Source organism: Rhyacophila brunnea, unplaced genomic scaffold (genome assembly GCF_057557595.1).
Source record: "Rhyacophila brunnea isolate RB1 unplaced genomic scaffold, BYU_Rbru_1.0 scaffold_4, whole genome shotgun sequence".
Lineage (NCBI taxonomy): Eukaryota > Metazoa > Arthropoda > Insecta > Trichoptera > Rhyacophilidae > Rhyacophila > Rhyacophila brunnea.
This window is the reverse complement of record NW_028233068.1, coordinates 40,799,672-40,826,410: the sequence shown is the minus strand read 5'-3', so window position 1 is coordinate 40,826,410 and position 26,739 is coordinate 40,799,672. Positions and strand designations below refer to the sequence as shown.

At 31.3% G+C, this 26,739-nt stretch overlaps 1 protein-coding gene across 10 annotated transcripts in view; it reads left to right on the top strand.

Moving 5' to 3' along the window:
* RhoBTB (Rho-related BTB domain containing) overlaps positions 1 to 1,851 on the top strand; it is a 64,535-nt gene extending 62,684 nt beyond the window's left edge. For 7 of the 10 annotated variants that reach the window (XM_085954964.1, XM_085954962.1, XM_085954967.1 and 4 more), the window contains one exon: positions 342 to 1,851. The gene's annotated coding sequence lies outside the window, so the exon portion shown is untranslated. The remainder of the gene's footprint in view (positions 1 to 341) is intronic. The other 3 variants (XM_085954965.1, XM_085954963.1, XM_085954961.1) reach the window with 1 other exon arrangement.
* The last annotated feature ends 24,888 nt before the right edge of the window (positions 1,852 to 26,739 follow it).

Genomic DNA, 26,739 nt, shown 5'->3' with positions numbered 1-26,739 from the left:
TTTAGTATTTAACTCACCTAGTTCAGTACATAAACCTTACTTGACACATGAGAATGGATACACTGTATCCAGTGTCCTATCAGAGTCAAGTGAACTGGTCAATTGAACTGTTATAGGTACATAATTATTATACTCGCCGTACGAATTACAACTAAACCCATGTTGTATTAATAAATATTGTAAACTTTAATAAACCATATTAATTTTGATTATAATCCAAGACTTCTTAATATACAATATATTGAGTGGACGAATAATAATTAATCTACCCAATACTTAGTATGAATTAAATTTAAATGATACTGTATCTTATATTAACTGATATATTCTTCAATTTTCAGATCTTTGAGGTTCATCGTAATCCTGCCGGTGTTGATTTGTTTCATATGCACCATTCTCACAATACTCATTGTATTTCAAATCTACACTTGAAACTTGCACAAGTCAAATTATTACTACATTACTATAATAGCATTATTAACTATTCACTTCCAAAATGAATTTACATTACTGTCAACAATCAGTTCTAATATTCAAGCTTTTAAGGTTTTATAATAAACTTACTAGAATAAGCGATGTTTCGGCATCTGTCTCATTTATTTTTTAACTAGTTACATTACCGTATTACTTGACCATCATAGTAATGACAGAGACATTCAAAAATCAACTAGTGTATCGATCTATATATAAGAGAAAGCAAATAGTGTTTTTATCACGTTCAAGGAATATGATGCATTGTTTTTCTTCTATTTAACTTTTAAAGTGTCTATGGACTAGTCTGTCAAAACAGGTGTATGAAAGCAACAATCAAAGAAAAGTAAAAGGATATTCAGTAAATGTATAAGTGAGATCAAAAAGGTTATTTACCAATTACAAAAATACATATAACATTTAATTTCAATATATTTTCATTAATTTTGTTTATTTTCTACAAACAGAAAAAATAAAGAATATTGGGTACCTACTTTGCTAATTTATTTATCATACTTTCATGCTACGAAAACTCTTATTTAAATAGGTTTAGTAAATAATAATTTTAACCGAGATTGATCTTACACATGACACAATTTATTATACAATACTTCATACCCTGTTATCTCCTCGATATGTTAAGTGATAAAAATGTAACTCATTTCCTTAGTAATTTAATACTTTATTTGAAAGTCTCTGTCATAACTTGGGAGTATTTTTAGAGATAAGTATTCTAAGAATAATTTGGGAACTTAAAATGTGTTAGACAGATAATGTTGTAATACATAGTAAACGTATTTTATGAAATCAAAATGTGATTCAATTTTTGCTTCAATTAATGAGGACTGTCACCCATTTCACATAATTAATAGGTTAGATGTTTAGTCATAGAAAAATCCCATAAAGATCATTCATGAAGTAATTTTTATAATGATTATTATAAAAATAGGTACTTGAATGTCTATTTTTAATTTTAGCTTTCCACATAACCACAATTATACTTCATCAATCGAGACATTTTATAAATAATTATATCTGGAATATTATAATATAGGTTTTAAAGTGGTATGTACGTAATGGAGGAGAAAGGTGCTCTTGAATATACAAAATTTGTCTATTCTTTTAAATTCGAAAAATGTCAATGTAGCTCAAAGAAGAAAAAAATTCGATAGCAGATTTTTCAATAATTTATAAACAACTATTTTATGCTGTGGTGATTCAAAATTCTCGTATCAAGTTTATAAATCGTATTCCATAGAACGCCATGAATAAATAATTCCGATTGCCATAATATAGCTTCACGATAAATGCGCTTGAGAAACCCCAACCATAGCTACTTGATTTTGATTTCTATATTATTAAAATAAACACATTCCTGTGATTCTTTTTTTTTTTAAATACATCATCCCATAAAGTAAAGAATTTGATCAACTCGTCTTATATTCAATTTGTCAATTACAGACGATTAGAAGCCTTAATAAATTAAATACAGTAAAATATGAATAATTTATTTAAATTAGGTAAATATTATGTTAGATATCTGTTGCTTCAACACTTATGTAATAAATATTATTTAATCAATGATTTTTTTTTTCTATTAGGGATATTAATTATTTTGTTGGCTCACCTGTGAATTTTTAAAATTTTTTGGACATTCCATTTTTCCAATCTAGATCGAATTAAAAATTGAAATGAATTCTTAATACTATATTATGACGGCATTAGCTTCATTTTTTTTAATGATCTCTAATTATTTACAAAGTATATAAATAATGTACAGGGTAAAATCGAGTCGCAGAATCACTATAAATTATTATAACCTTTTTTTGTTTTACTTAAACGCAATTTTTTTATTTTATTTATCGAATCAGTTTTCGCAATATTGAAGTTTTATATTTATTGTGATATTTTTTTACTTTGTTTTATCCATGTGATTATTTTAATATGATAAATTAAAAAATGTAGCCACGATTTAAAAAAATACCAGTATATAATATATTATATAAATTATCAGTCGAATCTAAATCTTATAGGTGTCCGATGGATATTAATAATATTAAATTTTATTGAAGTGTTTGTTCAGTGAAATATTCCATGCAAACCTTGATTTTTTTTAAGTAGGAGAATATAAAATAAAAATAGAATAATACATAATAATTTAGGATGCTATCATTTTAACGTCTAAGCATAGATTTCTTTTTTACTATTTACTATAACTAACCTATGAAGACGTCTATATTATTACAACTAACTTTATCTCAAAATTATTAAATCATCTTCAATCACATTACCTATTGACACTAATTAATTACTGCTAAATATACACAGGGTTTTTCAAATAATGTATGAAAGCAAGATATTAAATTTATAATGCATAATTTAGTACTCCTATAGCACTATGTTTATATTATTATTTTGGCACATTTTAATGTGTAATAGGTTATTTTTTAGATTACATTATTGTCTATGGTTTTATATAAATTTATAAAAAGCGTTATTAACAATATGGAGGCGGGTACTTCAAAATGTTCACATTTTAAATATCGACCGTTGCTTTGAAATTGTTCATACAGTAAAATTATTACTAAATCTATTACAAACCTCGACAGAAATCTTCATTATCAGCTGATGATGTTACTATTTTTACAGTGAGGAAACATTTATAATAAATTATGAACAATACTGATGGTAATCGATTGACATTATAAGATACAATAAGTAATATACACTGATATTTATTAATTGAAAGACTAACCCCTCCATAGAATGGTTCTATGAAACCAAAAGAAACCTTTTAACAAAACAAAAAAAATTATTTACCACTAAGGAAAGCATTATATATAATAATCTATATGTGGTATATAGTTATGATTTATTTTAGTCAGTTTTCTGAAATGCGATGCTTTTATTGAAAAGTCTTACGTACTAAGCCTTTTTTTTTAACAATGAAGTGTCAAAGAGAAAAATTAATACCTATTGGTTTCGTAAAAGATCATATAATAATAATAATTAATAAATGGGTAAATATATACAAGATATGATTTGCATACTATCATAATTAAATTATATTATTCTTAAGTCTATTCAAATCGTAATAAATAAATATTCATAATAATAATAATCGATATTGTCACAACTAGTATTACAACCTCATTGTCTATTTTTCCATTTGTATCTCTAGTTTTAGAATTTGTAATGTAGATGTAAGCATTTAACTAAGAAATTAACAACACTCTTAATCTTGAATGATATGAACTCTCAAATTGGACAATCCGTTAATAAACTCAAGATAGTGATGCAAATTACTTAGCCGTCTAAACTTATTGAGAAATTAATTCTTTGGTGCATGTATTTTTATAATAATTATTGCTAATACACACATTATGCCTATAGGACATTTGATATGAAAGAAAAAATGTCAATTTAGCCCAATTCGTTGCCAACTTACCAAGCATACAAATTCTTACCAATAAAAGTATTTTAACGATTGTCACACTTCACTTTCACGATGAAAATATAAAAATATTGAGTGTTTATATTATAATATTCATTTGAGTTAAATATGTTTTTAAATTCACAATAACTTTCAAAAATTACCTTACTTTAATAGCAAAAATGATTTTTTGATTGTTATTCATATTTTAAGAAACACATTTTATTGAAGTGAGTATAGTTTCTATTGTAGTCTTTGATGAATGGGCGGTTTTGAACCGATTAAATAAAATGATTTCAAATCAAACAGCAAACTTGTTACAAACGTTACAGTAACTACATTTCATTGTGATTCATTACACAAACACTTTGTAAAACTGATACTGCAATCAAATCGACAAGTTGTCCTAATGATTTTCTGTAATACATAATATCCTCATGCAATTCAAGTTTCAACGAATTCGGCAAGTCTTCACAAGGAAACATTTATAACAATGTCATTATCATCACACATAAATTTATAATAATTAAAGATTGCATAATATGCATGAGTTTATATATATGAGAGCTGTGAGGTCATTTTATAGATGTAAAAAAATCATTTTCTTTATAGGCGAAGCCAAACAGACATAAAGGATATTTATGAATTTATTATATTAACTGTAAGTAAGTATTTTGAATGTCACAGCTTACCTGATAATCAGTATTAATAATTCAACCTTGCATCACACTTGCGTTTTAAGAATTTTTTAATTTATTTTAATTTGAAAAAAATTAAATTTCAATAATTCTGCATTATTAATTATTGCAACAATTTGCACTAGTAGGTACTCTGTTGAATGAGAGAGATGAATCATTTTCTATCTTGGCTTCGCCTATAATTTCCACTCTATACTCTATTGTCTTTTGACGTCTTATCGATGCATCCATTTTTTATAAAATCTAAGAGAAGTGAATGATTTTTCAAATTTAAAGTTTAATACAGACCGCCATTAAAAATAATACTGTATTAATAATCTAATCTTTTTATATTTAAGAATAGAAATATGTACAAAAATAGAATAGTCGGATAGGGATTGTGAAGGTAATTTTGAAATAGAAAATATTTTATACATTCATTAGTTTTATAATCTCTAAAATTTACATTAAAAATTCATCAATAATAAATTTCTTAAAAAATCAGATCCACTGGCAAACATCAAAAGATTTAAATATGAGTTGATGAAATACTAGCAGAGCAACTGTTGCCGGTTGGTTATACATATTGGTTCAAAAAAAAGTATTCATTGGTATTTAAAAAAAAGAATACAAAACAATATGAAATATACAAGCAGCGTACATACTGCTGAGCAAGTCAGCTAAAAGTATACGATTATAAATTACACATTTTATTGACATTGGATATAATGAAATGTTACAGTTACCTTCATGTTTGAATCCTTTTTATAGATTATGGTGATGTGAAAACTGCTAATTTTAAATTGTCTCTTGAATTCTTTAATTCATAGTAGGTATTCTCACCTACCTACCCAATTTAATGATTTATGTCTATCGTCTTCATGGAAAAAATATAAAAACAGTTTATTTATCTTTTTTTCAAACTAGTTTCAATTTCATATGAAAATAATTATGTGTAGTTAAAAATTTATTAGTAATTCGAATTTTGGAGATTTTAAGGTCATGATATTTTGTAACCTGTTGCATTATCACTAAGGTTATTAAAATTACCTTCACAATCTTAGTATAAAGTGCTATTAAGCTTTAGACTGTTGATTTAGACTGAACCGAATGTAGAGAGGGAGTGTTTGCACCGTCGAAATATGTAAGTCCATCGCATTTACCATTTTATTATATCACAATATTATTATGTGTATAGATTATCCGGTTTTAAATAGAAATGATCAACAGATGCTATCGAGCCTTTGTGAGTTTGTCCCGGGCGGACAAAATGGTTTTAAAATACATGGAACGGAATGTGATTCAAGCTGCGATAGGCAACAAAATATATTTACTTTCTATATTTACCTACAGATTGATAAAATGAGATTTATTATATGTATACTCTTACATAAGTTAACTGATATTTTTCATATCACTATGGTACCTAAATTGAGTTACTGAATTATTTGAGATTTTAGAAATTGCATTATATTCATAAATTTTTAAAATATATATTTTTTCTATCACATTTAAATATAATTTGAAGAAACTTTTGATTTTTAAAATCTACAACTATGTTTTGATTAATGTATGCATATAAATTCGATATCACAATTTTTATTTTCTTTATACCTACCTGTTTTGTAAGGTTGCATATAGGTTAAACATAACTTCTGGTACCCTGGCGGCTCTCGTGGTGCAGTGGGTAAGGCGATGGCCTTCCACCCGAGAGTTATGGGTTCGATCCCGGTGAGGACACAATATTTATGTGTTATTCTCAAAGCCTGGGTGTTTGTGATTGTTCAAAATTACTAACAACCACCTTGTACAAGCAAGGACATGGTTATTAATAATTCTAAAAAAAAAAAACTTCTGGTACCTCCGCTAAAAAGTACCAAATTAAATCATCGTATTGCACTAATAATTAGGTACCTACATACTATAATTGCGTTATTTCTGCAGCTTTAACAGTTGATATTCATGGGGGTTACTGCCAAGAGTTGGTAAGAATCGAAATTATGTAATGGAGTAATTTCAATTTGAAGTTTGACATGCCCTCTAAAATCAGGCATAATTCTAATTTCGGTTATCAGGAATACAGCGGAAAACACATTTTGAAAATAGCCGATAAACTGGATTATTTGTTAGGTCAACCTAACCAAACCTAACCTAATCTAAACTAGCCCAAACTAACAAATAATCCAGTATATCGGGTATTTTCAAAATGTGTTTTCTGCTGTATTCCTGATAACCGAACAGTACCCTAATTTCTTTGTGTTTGTGCATATGTTATATAATATATCAGATCACCATGTTTTTTTTCTAGCAGACATATTTATATACAGACACATAATCCGTTGTTAACTCTAAATATGTAAATTATCGACTTACCAACTTTTGGCAGTAACACCACAATATATTGGCGGGGTATATTTTGTAATTCGATATGCATTCAATCAATTGAAATAGATACAACCCAATGAATATTCTATGCTAATTGAAAATTTTAATGTAGAAAATAAAAAGTGCTCAAATTTCTTGCAAAATAACTTAATATGAAAGAATCACAATCTTTTAAAAAAATTTCGGTGATAAATACATACCTATTTCAATTTTGATGAAACTTTTGGCCTGAATGATTTTTTTATTGTTTAGGCTCTTGATAACCGAGTACTTACATTAGTATATCTGGGATCTCAAATTTTCGATACCTATTTTTTTTTTTTTAAATATGTCGCCATTATCATCTTGTCAAGTCCATTGAATAGAGCCAAACCTATTACGATGATATTACTCAGATATTATAAAATCACTGCGCTCCTGTAATATACTGTAAAGCAGAGACTAAGAATGCATGCGATGGCCGTGTGGCTATCGCATCGGCTTATAATGTCGTGGGTCCCAGGTTCGAATCCGGGGTCTGGCTGCACAAAAAATAAGTGACAGATTTAAATTCACATGTTATTTGTATGTTTGGACCTGTTGAAGCAATCCTAGATCATTAAGATAACGTTTATGATTTGAAGCATTTAAAAGTTCACAATTCATGCGATAACAGGTGTGTTATTGATATTAATTAATTACCTGGTGATGTATCCGTAATAGACGCTCTGTAATGGATGTAATTTAACATGAAAAAAAATATTATTTCAATTTGGTATCAATGCTAATTAATAAATTTTAAGTTTATAGGATATATTATATTACATAATTATAATTTATTTCACATAGATACAATTGTATGTAGTTTTCAATTTATTTTTTTGTTGAAAAATTCCATTGTTATAGGTTATTTTTGTATGGCTATTAAAATATTGTAATAATAGTAATTATATTCCTGGCTAGAAGTGTTTGTTTTTGCTACAAGACATATTGTAAATCATATGTCAGTCATAATAAACATTCATGGTGATAGGTTTCCTACTAGATGTTGGTGTGACTATATACTGCTGAGCAAATGTAATGAACGCAATAAAACGAGGGATGCTACCCACTTTTAGTAAACTGTCTTTTATTCTTTTCTTTCATAATTGTCATATCAATGTAACCAAACACACCACACAGCACTTAATTTACACCGACAGAGCAAGTATCCGAGTAAAATGATGTCCAATCACATTTTAAAAAAAAATTGCATAAAGATATTAGCAGTGGCAAACTTCCTTTCAACTTCTCTCCAACAGGCACCCTTCCCCACTGTACAACACACTTAATATGACATCATTCTCATTCTATTTGCAGTATCATGACTATCGTATTAAGTACATATCGTCTCTGTTCTGGCAGAACACACTAACTGGAGAATACTAGTTTTGAGTAATTTGACTTTGAAGTTGTTAGAATGTTTGAAATGGTCTATCATGTGAGTTTATTAAGAGGACGTTCTACAGAAATGGCCTTGAGAATTGAAAATATGATTTTTTAACATGTGGTCCATAATATCTGGTCTACTAGTTTATATAAAAAGGTCGTGTCAAAGTTGTTTGTGTTAATAAATTTGCTCTGTGACTGATCCGACTCATATTTCACATTTATTTCATCAGGGCTGTCGAAGACATAAATCATAATATATATTTATAATTTTAAATTTTTATTTATAATATATATTATTTAAGTTTTGTGCATCTAATGCCGGGTCCACACTGGCAACAAGTTAATTTGCTGGCAACCTCGTTAGATTTTACGATAATTATTGTAAAATTTCTTAAGCAATTATGGTAAGTATCGTAAAATTTAATGAGGTTGCCAGCAACTTGTTGCCAGTGTGGAAATGGCTTAATATCCACTGTGGTTCACGTAGTGGCATGGACCTGGGGTTAGCTAATTCAACACCCATGATAGAATTTTTTCCAGTTTTGGTTGCATTATATTCCAAAACTCTTCTGTAAAAATCGTTTCCGAGTTTATAAATGGAAATTTCTCGGTGTACATAGTAAACAAACCTACGAATAAAAAAAGACAAAAAGGAACATACTGATTCATCGCAGTAAAATCTGGTAATCAAATTCGCCATTTTGAAAAGCGACGATTTTGCGTAAACAAATATCACGTGGTCTGTACGTGTGCGGCAAACTTCGAATGTGTTTGTAATTTTGTGCAAAGTGCGAATGTAATGTTTTCAAATAATTGATATGGATTAATTATACCATCGTATTATTTTCTCGAAATCATAAACATACTATAATAGTATTTGAGTATCAACCTATGTTCAATTTGAATTGGGTTATAATAATAATATACCCGTATGTTTGCTACAAAATCCACCCAAGTTATCAGTACGTACTTGCACAGGTTTGATTAAAAACCATGATGAAATTAACATTTAAAAAATATGAATGCTTAATATTATTTTGACAGCCCTGTTTTCTGCCGATGATTAGTGATTTTTGCGAAAAGATCGATTTAAATTGACGTAGTTACGACGCCGAGGTCCTTTCCCTTAAGTAATCGTCAAAAGGATGACTTGAAAATAAAGACTGTTTATTTATTAAGTAGGTTTCCAGACGATAAAGTTTGAAATAAGGAACATTTTGGTATAACTAAATCATTATGTAATTTTTTCGAATTGGTGTCTTCTGCCAGAATAGTGGCGATATGAAAACATAAGAAAATTGTATTTTAAAACATGACACGGGGGAAAAAAAATCATTATAAAAGGTCAGCTGCAATCTTAGTTATTTTGACAATATTTGTAGATTTTCATGAGAAATGTTAGCAACTTGCTTAACATAAATATTATTAGGTACATGCTCTGTGTTCAAACACACATTAAAAAACAACATGTGAATTTGTCTTTTCTTTCGACCATGTCCGATCCTAATAGGATCATATGGGCCTCCACAGAGTAGAGGTTTGTATTGACAGATTTTGATTTTTACGAGAAATGGATGTCAGCCACTTGCTCAACCTATTAGGTCCATACCGTGACACACACGAATTGAAAAACAATATGTGTACTTGCCAGACCCAGGATTCGAACCTGGGACCCACGGCGTTATAGTCCAACGCTTAAGCCGCGCGGCCACCGTGGGCGTTTGTCAGTTTCCGTTTGTGGGAATTTGTCAGAAAAAAACATTGTAATGTAGAAAAGTATATTATTCAATAAAAGTTCTATTAAACACTAAACTAACATTAAACATTTAACACAAAACTGATCACTACACTTTCATAATTACAATATCAATATTATAAGACTACCATTGATGACATCACAATAAAATTTTTACTATAAAAGGTGTTAAATAACAAAAACCAATTCAATATTACCATTGTTAGGGTGGTTAATTACATTTGTGTGCATAAAGCATAGCTGGTTGGATTTAACGTCAGTTTCTTCTATCGTTTCTTATTTTCAAACCATAACAATATGCCTGTTTTTATTATCTAGTATTATTGTAAATTTACACAAATGTATGTTTCATCAGTAAGACCACATAATGGATAGAAGAGATAAATTGAAAATTAAATTTAAACAATAAAAACAATGCAATGTCTGTTATTATACAAGCACCATGTGTCATTACTTATGGTACGTTTATACCTGGATACTTGAATTGTGATATTTATGTAGGACAACAAAATAAACTAGACTGCGGCTTGTCTCGCCACTTCTATAGCTCAAATGTAAACACTGAGACTGCGACAAGCTCAAACTTGCAAACATAAATTACAAAAGTTGAGCCACCGTCTACTTTTATATCAAGTCTCGTGACACATTGTTTGGTTCGTTAGTTTGACAGGAGTGTTTATATTGATATTGTTGTAATAATTGTATGAATAAAACATGTGAAAGTAAGTATACAATATATTCATATTGTTTTATTATTATCAATAATTAACTAGTATTAAAAAAACAATATATAGTAATAATCATTAGGACTGGTTTGATCAGCTTCCATGGAATGTCAAATGATACAAAATACACAATCTCACAAATATATTTATAGGTACCAACAAAATAATATTAAAGACAAAATCATTTATAATGATGAAGGCAGAATAAAAATAAATACATTGCTGCAATGTATTTATATGCCACCGGGAATTCACAAAAAAATACAACGATCTCTCATAAGCTTTTGGTCACCGGGCATAAACAAAATGAAGGCGATATCGTCCATTCTACAATTGAGCAGCAGAAAACTAGGGCTCTAAAAAGTGGACCAATATTTGTGCCCAGCCAAATGATTACCATTGTACAAACAAGTAAGAAAACAGGACAACCATACATAGTTAAACCCATGACGACAAATAATTTTTTCAACATGAAAAAACTAGCAGATGAAATCGGTAAAAATTACAACACGGATGAAAATGGAGAAAAAGTTTTGTGGCAGAAGATTAAAGTTATAAAAGTAGACAGAGACTATCCATACATTATTTTTTTTAAAACCAGTTATCATGAAGAATGTAGGAAATTGAATGTTCGACAACAGCAAATAGGTAAACCGTTACCAATGGATGGTCTCAATATATCCAAAGTATATCAAGAGTGGCCAAAAATAACGACAATTAAAAAGAAGGATTTGCTTTCCTCTGCACCGCTAAACATCGTGAATTTTATTATGATTTTTTTGCTTCTCTTCTAAGTGATGTTTAAAAATTAAAAATCTTATGTAAAAAATTTATTTTTCCATTAAATTAAATAATTAAGTATTTTTTTGTTGTTTTGAACTAATAATTGTATTTTTCTTTTTTTTTCAATACATCTTTAAAGATTGTACCATAACTTAATATTTTGAAAACCTTCCTTTACAGTGCCCAACAAATTAGTTGAAATTATTAGAGTGATGGTAGGGAAATTTACATAGAAAGTATTGAGTTGATTCAAATTTTACCATGAAATTGTCAAATGTCCTAATAAAATACAGTCGTAACTCAGAAATATTCAAATATCTCCGTTTGTATATGTTTTAGAGAAAAATGATGAATACAGTTGAAAATAGATCATGTTTTTCCATAAAAATGAGTAATAATTTTTACATTCAGACTTTTCCTGTATTTACAAAGAATATTTGAAACTTCAAATGGCTCTCCTGCAAAATGCCAATTTTTGACTTACTACAGTATTTTACTGGGGGTGCGATGTGAAATAGGCACTATGTCGGTAGGTATATATTATTGTTTTATTTGACAGTTTGAAACCATATTGAGTAGCGACACAACATAAGTGTGGAAATAAGTACAGTAGCAAAATGTATTTATCGCAATTATTGTTACCTTTGAGAGATATATGCAGACTGATTTCAAGAAAGAAGTATATGTGACTTTATGAGACACCATGTAGGTGTATACAGTCTGTGAAATTTAGTGTCAGACACAAAACATAAATATCATGATAGAAGTAGAAGGTATCATATAAAAAAACTAGAGAAAAACCATTTATGTATCACCCCTTTATAATAATAACGCCCTTTCTCCTTTCGACAGTCGATATAATATAAAATTAAACATACCTATTGGTGTAAAACTATTTAGAGTTGTTTTACTGAATCCTTTCTTAGATACTAGAGGTATGTACAGCAATCATTAAATGTTACATTTCATGATCGGATGCAATCGACGTAAAATTTTGCCAGTGTAATTTGACTTTTAGACGACCAATCATAAAAATATAAGTAAAAACATTGTTTATTACATATTTTCAAAATATTTTTTTAATCTATTTTTTAATTTTTAATCAACCGACAAAATAAGCACCATTAAAATTGTACATCAATATCGTATGTATTAATTGAATACTGATACTTATTATATTGAGTATTTAAGGTGAATACTCCACCAGAGGCACCTAGCACAAAAACACGAGGCTTCCAATTTGTGATAGGTATTTTTTTGATAATATACATTTTAAAAGGGTTTAAATCTAAAAATACATAATAAAAATATTCAAATATTTTTTTTAAACATTAAAAACATTACAAAATACGAATTCGTTAAAGGAGTATTACATATTATATTATTATTGTCATATTTATTATTGAAATTTAGTTCATTAAGTTTTCTCTAAAGATTTTTGACTAATTCATAGTTTATTGGATTTGGTATAATTAAAAAGGATTTCAAGTTAGACATTTTCATTTTTTATAAAAAATCAATGTTTTTTTTAAATAATTATAAAAAAATCTTAGATAATGCCCCTAATAGTATTCACCTCTACAAAGAATTTTTGGATAAAATTGTTGGTAACACAAGTGAGATCTGTCTGAAAAATCTAGATTCTGTTAATTTAGTAGATATATCTATCCAGGTGTATTTATTAATCACTGCCACAATGTTGATAACTCGAAATCTTCACCTAACTATTGAAGACTATTGGGTCATTGGACCCGGTAGTTTCCTGTAGAACTTTTGGCAAAACAATGATGCGAGACAAATATCAAACTTTATTAAGCATGCTGCATTTTTCCAACCCCGAAATTCAAATCCCTAATGAGAAGTTACGTAGAATCAAACTTTTCCTGGAACATACATGTAATATTTTCAAGCAGTCATGATTCCTTCCGTGAACGTATGCACCGATGAAAGCGTAGTTATTTGCAAAGAAAATCTCATGTTTAAACAAAATAGGTTTGAAATTAAAATGTTTGTTTGAGTAGACGTATTGACGGATTACATAGTAGATTTTGGAAACGGAACAGAAATTACCAACGAACATAATCTTGGAATGTCAGGAGTAGTTGTTTCCATATTGCTCAGAGATTATGGCAGTAAGGGCCACAACCTTTCGGTAGATAACTAGTATACCAACACAAAGTTATTAGAGCACCCATCTATATAAAAACTTAACTAATGCATGTGGAACAGTTCGGAAAACCAGAAAAAACTAAAAATTGGAGGTTAATTCGAATTAACATCATTGACCTTTACTGGAATGATAAACGTAACATCCACATGCCCACCGCCATCCACGATGATGCTTTCGCGCTCTGACTGGTAAATGAAATAGAACAGGTGAACTTATAAATAAAGCAGGCGAGTCCTGAGCATAATAAATGTATGGGTAGATACAACTGATATGATGTTTGCCAATCTAAACTATGTTAGAAAGAGTGAGTGGTATAAAAAAGTGGCATTCCACATTTTTTATTTATTTTTATCAAATTCTCATACAATATTTAATATTAAAAAGGTTAACTGGAAAAAATATATATAACTAAAATTGACTAAACTAAAAATACTTCTTTAAGAAAGTTAAATAAACATAAATTTAAAATTTTTTTAATGTGTGATATATTTTATAACAGGGACTCAGACATAAGGCTACATTACATGCTTTGCACATAAATCGGGAAAGCTTCATTATTTTTGGATTTCTTTTTGAATTGCCGCAAACATGACATCGCCTCCGAGGCTTATCAGTATTTGGTGTCGGTGGAATGTGTTCCGGCATATGTTGTGTGGTTGTTTTAGGCAATAATCTTTGTGGACTATCGCTGGTTGATGGCCTGGGTGTGTTTTTATGAGCGGTTTTTACGTTATATTTATCTACTAGTTGTTTTATAACATTCAGCTGAAACTCAGCTAAAGACTTTTTATTTCCCGTAATAAATTTATACATGTAAAAAGCATTCAATAAATATAAATCGATCATATGAAATGCCACTTTTTTATACCATTTTAGAGATTTCCGCATAAATGACAAGTTGCTGAGCATCAAGTCGGCTCTATCTACTTTCTCCATATTTTTATTATAGTCTAACACGCATGTTGGTTTCTGAATGGGTTCGCCAGTTCGAAAGTTTATTTTACCTGTTGGGCTGAAAGATTCATTGTGGAGAGTAGTCAGCATGTGCACATCTTTTCTACCATGCCATTTCAGAGCCAATAATGGACCATTTGACACAGCATGAGTCTCTCCCTTTTTCAGATTTTTAAAATTTGGCATTTCTTTACAGTTTTTTCGCACTGTCCCGCAAGCATTGGTTTTTTCACTATGGAGATATTTAAATAACGCTGGACTTGTATACCAATTATTACACCATAGTGTGTGGCCTTTCCCAATATAATCCTTCAGCAGTGTCGTTACAACCGCTCCAGAAATTCCCAAATTTTGTTTATTTTCTATATCACTCCCTTCTCCACAATAAATAATAAAATCGATAATATAACCAGTCATCACGTCACAAAGCACAAACATTTTAATTCCAAAACGATGGCTTTCTGATGGAATAAATTGCTTAAAAATTAGTCTCCCTTTGAATATATGAATACTTTCATCAACACACAAATTTTGGTGTGGAATCATGGAATCTCTAAAAATTTTACGTGTGTGTTCCAAAAGCAATCTTATTTTAACTAATTTATCTGAGGTGGTCACATCGGGTTTGGAAAAATGCAGCATTTGTAAAATCAGCTGATAGCGATCTCTGGCCATTATTTGACCAAAAATGGCAACATGGAGATACGGATCAGCACTCCAATGCTCCTCTAATGTCATATGCTTATTTCTTGTCATAAGCATTGTCGCGGCAAAGAACGAATACAACTCTGGTACCGACGTATCCGCCCAATTGTGCGACCTCGATTTTGGTCCAAGGTCCGTTTCATTGTACATATGGTAAAAATGCGCATTTGTTCGATTCACTATTTCTGACATAATATCATTGTTGAGAAAATGTTCAAAAAAAAGACATTCAGCTGACAATTTGGTCAGGTTGGTCAATGTTCCCTCGGCAGATCGAAGATCATCAAATTCATGAATTATAGGAATGTGAGGTCCTGTTCTCCATGATTTTAAAAATGCAATCGGCTCGTCTGAGTCAGTATATTCCGTGTCATGTTCACTGCCGTTTGGCTCCAATTCCTCCTCTGACATATCATAATCAGAGTCCAATTCTTCGTTTATAACTTTTTCTGTGCCCACATTCTCGTCCGCCATAGTTTCCACACAAATATTTTTAATAATATTAAACAAAATAACCACTGATTTACAGAAGTTTATCTACAGTATGTATAAATAAACAGGTATAGATTTAAATCAGGTACAATACATATTTTAATACAAAAATCAGTGATGTTTGCAAAGTATTCCCTGCTTCATGGACAGTACATTTTCTGGGTATGCGGTACGGTCGGATTTTAAACATCAATGAGTGCTGTCTTATCCTAATATGCTATCTCGGCTTCCAATAATGGAAGATCTGAAACAAAATGAAAACAAATTACTATCTTTTAACCTCTCAATGATACATTCATTTTGAATGAAAATGAAAAGAAAAAATATAAGTATAAAGTAGACAGCGGTGGAGCATCCTTTGACCTCTTCGAAATTACATCAGGAGTCTAGCAAGGCTGTGTACTATCTTGATGGACTTCATAATGCGTAAGACAGCATGCCCCGAAAGTCGGATACGCCTAAATCATTTTGCCGCAACCACAGTATGTGAAGAAAGACTGCGATTTGGAGTACGCAGGTGACACAGTCATATTTGACTTGGTGATCGAACAGTTGGAAGTAATCGTGAATAGATTCACCACAAACTCGAACTGTATAGGTCTTCTATAATTCGTATAAAACTCCTATTTGAAATGGCAAAACTTTGCAGCAAAATATGGGGCCAATGAAATCAATATGGAAAGCACTAATTTAACAGAAGAATTTTATAACTTATACAAGAAACTGCGGGAACAACCAGACAAGTTTTTCGAAAAAGAGTAACATGAGAAAATATTTGATTAAGTATATTCTAATTGATCTAAGTTTTTTTCTATTCCTTTTGAGTCATTTTTTGCGATCCGACTATCGCCTTTTGGCATCTTCAAACACCACCAATGGTGTTCAATCAATAATTTGATTATATATTGGATAATATGTAAGTTAAAGTTTAAAAAAGACTTTTCGGTTCATATGGTGTGAATGTAGGTGTAGAATGTACGCTTCATAACTTTGCACCCCGGCTCTAGGATGGAAATGATGTACCTACTTAATATATTTTATTTTTATGTTTATATTTTTTTATTAAGGAAAACAAACAGTTACATATACTACAAATATGTATAAAATAGACCAGAAAAGGATATTTCAACAAGCTAAGTTTCCATATAAATTATAATAATTATAGTTAATCATATTATAATTTAAATACAGAGAAATTAGATAAAGAGATAAATGAGAAAGAATATTGAATAATTATAGACAAAAAAAACATTTTTTTATGTACCTACCTTTATAACTATAAGTAAGATAAGTATACAATAGTATATGTGCGTTAAGAATTATTGAAATTTAAAGATATTATTTTTACATAATATATATTTATTTAGTACTACATATTATATTAATACAAGTGAATATCATTTGATATAATTTTATGCGACGTAATAAGGCAAAGAGGCGTATCAGTGTAGTAAAAAGTGCAAAGTTATAAAACGTATACCTACTTTACATCACTTCGCACTATCTATGCTTTGTGAAAATAATACCACAAATACACCAGACGCGCGCGGTAAGCTCATGATGGTTTGAGACACCCGCTACTCGCTCGTTTCCCGCGTCGGCGCCCATCCATTCAGTGCGGACACCTCTATGCGCGCAGTATGGGAAGAGCCCGACGCATGTACGATCTTGCCTGCGTCGAGCTAGACGCGCCAAAACAACACGCGCGAACACCCGTCCCCGCGCATTGTCTACGGACACGTCGAAACATGTTCATACGTTTGAGTTGCCCGCGCCCGTCAAACCACCACGGACGAGCACTAAGGTATTATTTGATAGGTTATGAAAGAATATAATGTTTTTATTTTTCATTTTGATGATTTTTTTTTTATGTAAATATTGGTTTTTATGATGTGCCGGCCACATGTGTCCGTCGCGGTGCCAACAACTTAATTTATTCTATTGCGCCGGGCCGGCCATTTCGCCGGTCACCTGTCCTTATGTGTTGACGAGAGCATGGTGCCATTTCGCGGTTGAATTATACCTATTTAGATTTAGATAGTATAATAAATAGAAAAGGCACAAATACGGAATAAAAGTTTTCAAATTGGGTAGTATAATACCTGGATACACATAAACTGGAAATATACGTATACATGCCTTATAATCATTTTTGTAATTCTATTTTTTTAATATTTACATAATTTTTATAACTTACTTATTTAATTTTTATTTTTATATCAATAAAAACACATTTACAATTTAAAAGTAAACTTTTTTTTCATTATGTACATTCTTTACATTAGTGAGCCTATATTTTGTGACTAGGAAGACATATTTTCAGGCCAAGTGGCAGTAATATACAGAAGGGCCATGCTGGTCACCGCGTATCGAAAAATGCACTGCGTGCGTGCCCGCCGGCGCTGTAGAACAACTCTAAGGCAGGTCTTCTTTGCCGGTCACCGGTGACCCCCATGGCGATCAACGTGTTAAAGAATGAGATTGGCGAGACAGTCAGAACTTTTGTGTAGGTATAAACAGTTATTGTAACGAGAGTTTAATTTACGTGGTATTGCTGGCAGTAAATCCATGCCTGTGCACAGGCACTATATATCTAGATGCCCTAATAGTCCTAGACTTACCCTTAAGAAAATGTGAAAGAGTAACTAAATTCTGACAAAAATGATGCAGTGTTGACTTTAGGAGTAACGAGGACACAATAGACTATAAAGCGAGCCTAGCAGCCATGCATCATGCTGAGTGAAGAGGCGGATTGTACCTGGCTCGGACACGTGCTGCGGATGTCAAAAGCGAAATAATGTACAAATATCACATTTCAAAAGAAAAGTACCGGGGTCACAAAAAATCGATACTTTTTACGGTCCTAAATACATTGTCCAAGAGTCCAAAGTCAAAAGTTACCTAAACTATTAATGCAAAATGCTAAGAGCCTGCATAGTTCATACACGTAGAATACTTATTATTCTTGGTCAATATGCTGAATATTCTCAAACAACTTACCTTGTTGCATTTCCTTAATTATTATTAATATAATAATAAGCTCGGAGATAACAAGACATGACCGACGACTAGGTAATTGGGTCATGGAGTTTTGTGGAGTTTGTTGTTCGACAGTTCGACGTTTGTTGTTTCTTGTTTGTTTCATTGTTTGGACCAGTGTTGCCATATTTTCAAAGTGGAATTATAGTACAGAGCCTCCAAAATTATAGTAATTGAGGAAAAAATATAGTACGCGTTGTCATCTGTTAAAAATGTATAGGTTTTTTGTTCCTCAGAAAAAAAATAACGGAGAATTTGATTAACTCCGAGACCCCTTTTATTGAGGTACCTCTTCCGACCAAAAATGCTTACCAAAGAATTCAAGAAATTTCTAACTTTTAAACCAAAATCATGCTTTTCGAGCATTTTTTTCAAGTTCTCCAAATCTTCTTATATTGCGAAATTATAGTGGTACTTTGCACCAATTTATCAAATGGAAATATCGAAATTTTAGTACTTTTTACATATATTTTCCGATATTCAAAATTATAGTATTTTGGGCGTACTATACCTGTTTTATATCGTACATAGTACGGGGACCAAAATTATAGTACAAATACTATAATTTTAGTACGGTTGGCAACACTGGTTTGGACCAGAGTTGCCAACTTTTCAAAGTGGAATAATTATAGTACAGAGCTTCCAATATTATAGTATTTCAAGAAAAAGTATAATACACGTTGTCGTCTGTTGAAAATGTGTTTTTTGAAAGAAAAAAAGTATTATAAAAGTATTCAAAGAGTATTTGAGGAATTTCCATATCCCTTTTCAAGGACTTTTTTTTAACTCTATTGATGAACTTTATTTTTTCGGCTCACCAAATTTCTTCTATTATGAAATTATAGAACTTTGCACCAATTTATCGTACGGAAATTTTTAATGTCGAACTTAATAAAAATACTTTATGCAGTCATCAAATGTTTAAAATAAATATAAAGGATAATAAGTCTTCAAAATTATATAACTAGATTATCTACAACGTTTAAGGAATGTCCAGGATCATGCTTTGAAAATACAATAAAAGCTCAATTTTTACCGACGCTGAGCATGTCCGCCCTTAAGATAAAAATCAGAAAAATACATTTTTTCCGATATTCATAATTATAGTATTTTGGGCGTACTATACCGTTTTTTATATCGTACATAGTACGCGGACCGAAATTATAGTACAAATACTATAATTATAGTACGGTTGGCAACACTGCTTTGGGCTGGGCTGGGACGATTTGCACTTGCGGGTGGTTGTTTACACCATAGATAATGTTTACACCATAGACTATACCATAATATCATCATAGACTATAATATCACTATTATTAAACAAATAGTTGATAAGTGTTGCCATAGACTATATAATAAAATAACAATGTTGTAGACATTTTATTATATTCAATAAAAAACTGATATAAAATGTCTGTTTACTGAAAAAATATTTATTAGTTCACAGTTGATGTATTTTTTAATTTAAAAAAACATTCATTTTTTTCTATTACAACCAGGGGTATAACCAAAGAGATTGGACTCCTCCCACATAGGGAGCACACAAAATGTCAGTGCGTACCTACTCATTTTGTGAACCAAAGTTATATCTCTCTGAAATTAGGTACAGTTTGCTGCAAATGGGTCATACTCGGAGATAAAAACGCCCCAATGAGTATTTTTTTTATCAATACTTCAGCTTAAGAGTGAGCTGAACAGCAACAAGGTCATTCATAGTTCATTCAGAGAGTACCTAATCTCAGCGTTGAAAGGACGTCATTTTAATCCAGTCTAACCTCAAAAACCTCTAACCATCGGGGATTTATTTTAAGAAATGCAATAATTATTAATTACAATTCTCGGTCGAATGAATAATCATTATTATTATTATTATTATAACCTTCAAACATAACATGTATGCGACGTAACCTGATGCCGGCGGAAGGAATACAGGGCTGTCAAAATAATATCAATCTAATGGTACGTTTTAAGGAGTTACAATTTTAAAGTTAAAAATAGCTTATTGTACAGATGGAATAATTACATACTTCCAAACGTCAAACGGCATACAACATTCATCTAAAATAATTATGAAAAGACTAGCTGATGTTATGTTATTTTTGTATTGTTCTTATTTTTTTGCTTATCAAAATATTTCACACATTATCTGATGATGTATATTTTGGATATATCGTAATATGTATCTTGTCTCATTAAAATTGCTATTAAGTTGATATAACATAGGGAAATCTGTAAATCATTAAAATGTTAATTTCGTTATAGTTTTTAATTAAACCGGTGCAATTACATATTAGATTTAAACACTGTTGTACTGTGTGACTTTTATAATATCAGATAGCCTCACGCGAGATGGGCAAGATAAAAAATAAAACTGTAGGATGTCGGCAGAAGAGTAAACAAAACCCAACTCATTGGATAACCGAATGGTAAGCAACTGTATATATTATATTTTTTCGCCAAATTGCACACAATTAAAAACAATTTATCATAAACACAAGTAAGACGTCTTCGACAGCCCTGGGTGATTCGATACTGTCGGCACCGTTGTCTTATTCTCAGCGATCCGCTAGCTTTGAATAAAAAAATAATCTGTGGGTGACCATGTTAATAATCATTTTTTATAAGTATAAATTATTTCTTGCATTGGCTTTACTTACCAACAAAATACAATAAGTATTGTGCCTACCAACTAAAAGTAAAGTTGCGTTACTTGTTTGTAAAAGTGTCAGGCTAAATTTAAACCAATCGGGTAAGTAATAAAAAGTCACTTTCTTTTTATAATAAACTATATTCCACGTTTTTTTTAAATATGCATTAGAATTAAACAATATGTACCTATTTTTTTAATAATTATGTAATAGGTCTTACATATTCAAAATAAATACTATTCATTAATAATGTTTTTTGGATAGCACATGAAATAAAAATGTAGGTAGATATGTATTTCAACATCCTTCGTATATTTAGTTCTCGGACAATTTCAGCTTAAAACGTTATTAATATATTATTAAGTTTATATCGTGGCTATCCATCATATTGGTTACAATTACTTGCACCAAACAGCTGATTAACAAATTGAATTTAGTAACATTTACGTATATTAGAAGATATCATTTTTTGGTCACCCCATTCTTTATTCACTTCGACAGTGTTAATGATTTAAATTTAATTAAGATAACATTATTTACTTTAGACCAAAGCATTGTCGGCGACCTTTGAATATTACCAGTAGAGCAACAATTCCGGACCACATGTAAAAAAATCATATTTTCAATTCTCAAGGGCAATTCTGTAGAGCGTCCCCTTAAACCAATTTATGATAAACTTATTTTCATTATAAAAAGTTCCCGCAATAAAAACTCTATTAGGATTCAGGGTAAGAAAGAATAATGCAAATGGAAGTAAGTATTTTATTTTTAATAACACAAAAAAGACAATATTTTGAAAAATTAAACACAAATCAGTTAATAGCAAATGGGTAAATCTTGGGATAAAAAATATGTTTTATGAATAATATAACATGGGATCGTTTTTGAGATATTGTTTATAAAATTACTTGTTTATATAAACCTATTAGACACAAAATACAGGTAGGTATGTTGAAAATTTGATTATATAGTTAATTACAATATTTGGTCTATTTAACATAATTCAATTCAATTCAATTAATTTATTTTTAACATATTGTGGACATTAAAAATTATAAGTTTAAGACGTTCACAACATGACATTAAGAAACAAAGCAATATAAAACAGAATTACATTAAAAAGAGATATATCAGTATAGAGATAGATAGTAAGTTATTAAACAGTAGAAATGTGTAAATACAAAAAATATTAATTAGGTACAAGGAAGTACACCGGAAGGAAGTAGACCCTATTTTAAGAATTTATAAAACAACGTCCACCTATACTCATCCTCACGTAGGTGGAATATATCAACACCCGAAGCAATTTCGTTGAACATAGTCATCGCCCTCCCAATTAATTGGCATTACCAGCGGCAGGTTGGTTGTGCACCTTGGGAGAATAAAAAACTGATTCTCTCTAGTTATAAAGGACACACAGGTCAACACTCCCCAGAATGGTAGAGTTCTCATTTATACCTCGTATAAGTCGAAAAAAATACGTAGCTGAATAAAGATTTATTCTACATAGCAGACTGCAGTATGTAATCATGCCTAAGAGAAAGTCAGTTGGATAAAGCCACGGGTAGTACCTATCCATACAACCTCGAGTAAAGGAGTCTCAAGAATTTCTTCTGAACCCTCTCCACCATAAGGCCATACTTCAACTGATGCGGTGGCCAAACAATAGACCCACTCTCAGTCTCAAGTCTGCTTCGAACTAAAGAATTAAATAAAAGTTTTAATACCGTAACATCCGAAAAGACCCGGGAAGTACGCATGACGAAGCCCAACATTTTAAGCGCCTTGTTACAAATGGTAACTATATGTCTAATAAATGTCAGTTTACTCTCAAACGTAATGCCAAGATGTCTTACAGATTATATTCGTGACAGAGATCTGCCATGCATCGAGTATTGGAAAAACAACACTTTTGAGGCTCTGGTAAACGACAAAAGATTGCATTTATCAATATTGAATTCTAGTTTGTTACGCCTGCTCCAATCTAATATATTATCTATATCAAGTTGGAGCAGACGACAATCGTCCAAGGTGACAACTTCCAAAAAGAGTTTCAAGTCATCATCGAACAACAAAAATATACCTAGCATTTTTTATTACCAATGCTACGTCATTTATAAAAATTGTGTACAGCAACGGCCCTAAGTTTGAGCCCTGAGGGACACCAGAAAATGTGTAAAAGGTCTATGACTGATAAAGGCCGTACGATACGTATTGTTGACGGTTCCTAAAATAACTCCCGAATAGCTTTAAAAATCGATCCAACAATCCAATAAGTTGGAGTTTTTCCATCAGGATATTATCATGATCGACTTTGTCAAATGCTTTCGAGAAGTCATTGTAAGAACAGACAACCTGGTGGCCTCTATCCAGTGCCGATGACACATAATCGGTAAATACCATCAGGTTAGTTTCCGTTGATCGCCTGCTCTAAATCCATGCTGTTCATTTATTATAAATGACTCAATTTTTGGAGAAATCATGTTGTGCACGATCATCTCAAGAACTTTTGCTGGTGCAGAGAGAACAGCTACTGGCCTATAATTCTCCACTGATGACTCTGTACCACTCTTATGGATTGGAGTAACCTTCGACATCTTCCACATTTCCGGAAGATACCTGTCTCCATTGTAAGATTATATATAATATGCAAGTGGGCCTTTGACAAAATAAACACACCCCTTTAAAAAAATGTAGGGACGTTATCAGGTCCCAAAGAGCGAGTACTTTTTAGTATTTTTAATAAATTTTAACACATCACTCTCATCAACTGGAAAAATATCAATGGACTGGGCACCGCATGATGGCTGTCTCGACGTTGAGGCAACATCCAAATAAGGAATAAGTACTACTTGCGTAGACAGACCTGAAGTGACCAGCAAATGCTTCTGCCACTCCATGTCCGGTCACCTCTTCGCCTTTCCAACTCATCGAATCGGCATACCCACCATCCCTTCTTAATGATTTAATATACCTAATCCCAAAACGATTTGGGATTTTCACAAATGCAATCTTCTACCGTTTCCATATACCTAATATGTTCGATAGGCTATTCGAACAGCTTGCCTCACTCTGAAGCGATAAAGGCTAAACATTTCATAGTCGCGTTGACTATGCTCATCCTTCCAAGCTTTGTGATAGCAATGCTTGATCTGAATGTCCCCAATAATCTACCGAGAAAACCACCTCGGGTATCGCCTTCCACCACAACATGCGACCTCCTTGAAAAACATTCATCAAACACATTATATACAGTATTATAAAAGAATTGTACCGTCTCATTCACATCACAAATCCCGAGCAACTCACTCCAATCCACTTCACTCATTAATGAGTAAAGTAGCTTGAAGTTTCCACCTTCAAACTTCCACCCCCTACACCGATCGGTTTCATGTGAGGGTGGGTATTTCAGTTCGTAGCGGGCGAGTCGACCGAAACCTGAGCACAAAAACCAAAGTAGGGTGATAGTCATCCTCTCGTACAAGAGGGACATGCATCGGGAAACTGAAAAATTGATGTTGCTGAATACCCTATCCAGAAGCCCATTATTAGGTAGTTAGAAATATCATTGTACTGAGAAAATCCAAAAACAGCGCATATAAATTCCAGGTCACTGTTGACCCTTTCACCGTTGCGCGCTGAAGTTAGATTAAAGTCTCCCACCACAACAATACTTCTGTCTCCAATCAAGTTGACACTAGATAGCATATTCTCAACAAAACATTTATACACATCCACGTCACTGGCTGGAGGAAAATATACAACACATACGTAAATAGTGACTCCATCACAGGTTAGTTTCACCCAAAGGTTCTCATTTGGAGTCTCTAAAGCATGGACACGTTCGGCCTTCAACCCCTCCATGCTTCTAACCTCCAAAAGACAGCCTCCACCCTGCCTGTGGCCTGCGCCGGAATCTCGATCCCTCCTAAAGACTAAGTACCTACTCACTTCCAATATATTCGCGATTAAAAACACTGTCATTGAGCCATGTTTTAGTTAACCCTATGACATCATAGTCGTCAGCCAAAACATTTCTCAAAAAATCGACAGCTTTTGTCTTTAAGAGGGGGCTCAAGAGAAGGAGATTGAAATATAATCTAGTATAAAAAGAACCTCGGCGTCGACGGCGTCGTAAGGACGTTAATTTAAATCGATATTTTCGCAAACATAACTAATCATCGGTGATTTTATTTAATAAAAATAAACATTATTATTGTTATTGGCATTGTCGGCCGTCTTAAAAATTATTATTTGATAAACACCGGCAAGTGTCCGCCGATCAGAAAACAGGGCTGTCAAAATAATACATGAATTAATATTTTTAAAATGTTAATTTCATCATAGTTTTTAATCAAACCTGTGCAAATACATACTGATAATTTTGGTGGATATCGTAGCAAACATACTATTGACATATCTACGGGTATTTTATTATTATTACTTAATTCAAATTAAGCATAGATTGATACTCAAATACTATTATAGTACCTATGTTTATGATTTCGAGAAAATAATACGATGGTATAATATAATCCATATCAATTATTTGAAAATATTACATTTGCATGTAGGTACATGTATAATATAGTGAAAAGGTCAGATACCTGTTTAATTTGCAAGATAACATCAAAATAATTTGTACCTATATACTTACCTAAATGAAGAATGACATTCATGAGTGAGCACGGCTCAAAGCTTGGAAAATGTGGTTTTTTCCATTTGAAAATATTTTAATTGTGTATTATTTTATTACACTAGGTTAACTTTATATAACTAATAGAACATACTGTTTTTTCTATGAATAAAAAAGACTGGAAGGAACATGTGTACAAATCACGGCAATCAAGAAAGCCCGGCAAATATGGCCAACAATGCATGATACACAAACATAAAATACACAAAATTACCTATTTAAGTTTACCGTACACGTGCAGACCACGCGATATTTGTTTACGCAAAGTCGTCACTTTCCAAAATGGCGAATTTGATTGCCAGTTTTTATTGCAATGAATCAGTATGTTCATTCCTGTCTTTTTTTATTCGTAGGTTTGTTTACTATGTACACCAAGAAATTTCCATTTATAAAAT